Source organism: Plasmodium gonderi (genome assembly GCF_002157705.1).
Source record: "Plasmodium gonderi DNA, contig: Pgo-contig_442, whole genome shotgun sequence".
In the NCBI taxonomy this organism is placed as follows: domain Eukaryota; phylum Apicomplexa; class Aconoidasida; order Haemosporida; family Plasmodiidae; genus Plasmodium; species Plasmodium gonderi.
The window spans coordinates 4,129-6,467 of record NW_021629316.1 but is presented as its reverse complement, the minus strand read 5'-3'; positions in this window follow the sequence as shown (position 1 = coordinate 6,467).

The window sequence follows — 2,339 nt, the reverse complement described above, 5'->3', positions numbered from 1 at the left end:
TACAAGAAATATATAATCTATAAATGTTCACTAAATACTAATAGTTGTAATATCTTCACATTTAAAAATATTGAGAATTATATTTAATACATTAATATTTTACTTAAATTATCATTTTGACACTCAATATATGTTTATTATATCTTATGAAAGCTAGAGTTTGAAATAAATATTCTAAAAATAACTCAATAAATTATCTTTCAACATTATCCATAATACGAACCAATATTTTATACCAAATAAATAGAAGAAAACGCTGAATTTGAATGTTTATATACGGGGAATATTCTTCTACATACACATAACCGTAAAATTACATTGGTTATAAATCCTTATAATTATGTTTTAATGTTATATAAATCAATCTATTTAAGTAATATAAATGATTATAGAGTTAAAATATTTCTATATTAATTTAAATATATCTGAATTTAGTAAAAATGAAATTTGTATACAATTCAAAGTAAAGCATACACAAAATGTTATGAAAAAGTCAATATAATACCAATATGTTTTTAAAACGATAATCCAAATATTACTATAGTGTTATAATTATATTATTATATTTCATTATATAAAATACAAAATATATATACTTTATAATTTTCAGATGAACATATTCAATATTATTTATTTTGAACTTTATTAACACATAGAATTGCCTAATCCTCTAATATATATTCAAAGTTATATAATGCATAAAGTTTCCTATTTCCCAAATTTATGAGAACGCTGAAATATACTGGAATTGTGATCGTTATTTAACTCCAAACCTTTTGTGTATAATTATAACCCCCTATTTCTGCCATATTTAAGGTCTATAAAAGGACATCTTGATATGTTTTTTATAATTTTTTATTTAATTATAGAATGTCCTCTAGTTGAAACATTTTCTATACACAGAACCACAGTTTTTATATATTATATAAGAGGAATTAATATGCTTATATCATTTATCGTGTACTATTTTTTTTAATATAATATTAATTCAGCTCTTATAAAATGAAGAACATTTAAAATAAAGCTATAAATGTTCCTCTTCCATAAGAATTTCCAGTAGATATAAATATGAAATATAATAATTATATTCCTATTTGTAGTGCTATAATATTACATAATTATTAACAAAGTAAAATCATTTAAAATTATTAATAACTATGAATAACAAAAAAAATAATATATATATGAAAACAATATTATGTTGTTTTTGCACACATGTTATAATGCTACGGTTAATACAATGACTCAATTTTTTCCCTTGATTTACAAATAATAAATCAGATGTATATTATTATATATGTAACAAAAATTAATATATTCGGATATTCATATAAAATATAAAAAAATAAGTATTTATGAGCCAACTATTTCATATATATATACCATAAACAGTAGAATTTAGACATCAGAAAAAAAAAAATTCATGAAAATTATATGTCATCAGCTATGCCAAATTAGACAATAAGGTATAATTGAATGCACAAATTATATGTAGAAAATTAAATCGTTATAAAAAAAATTATTTATATATTAATATGCAATTTATTATTATTATCTTTAATGATTATAATTAAATTAATAAAATTTAAAATATATAATGCTTTACATTATGTATAAAATAAATAATTGTTATAACAATACTTATTTTAATTAAAAATATTATTACAATTATGTAAACAAAACCTTTATACACATTTTACATTATGGATTGTAATAAATTTGAATTAAATTTTTTAAAATAAAAACAATAGTAATGATATATATATAAATAGTAAAAAGAAAAGGATAAAAAGTTGATAACATTATTGCAACTTATAATAAGTATAAATAACGAAGTATTTGTTATTATAGGCAACAAGTATATAACAAGAAATTGAACTCACATATTTATCGTAATATTCTAGTTATACCACAATAATGTATTAAATATTAATATAAAGAATTAGCCAATGCAATATATACTCATAAATTTTGATCATATAATATATTTTTCTAGTATACATGGTTACTGAAAAATAATATGAATAACAAAAAAAAACATGTTATTTGTATCTCTAATTACCAACGTACTTAAATATTAACGATAAATATTAAGACATAATAACAAACCTATATATTGAACTATAAATATAAATCCTGAACTATTATGTATTTTGGAATTAGTATACGTATAATTTTTACTATATTTTTATTTGTATTGAATGAATAAAATATTATAATTTTAAAAACAACGCACATTTGTAAATTAAATAAATTCATATCTAATTTATTATACTATTGCTCCAAAAAAAATGACACTTTCCTTTTGTTAGGTGAGTGCTTTTGTGCAGAAATACTTA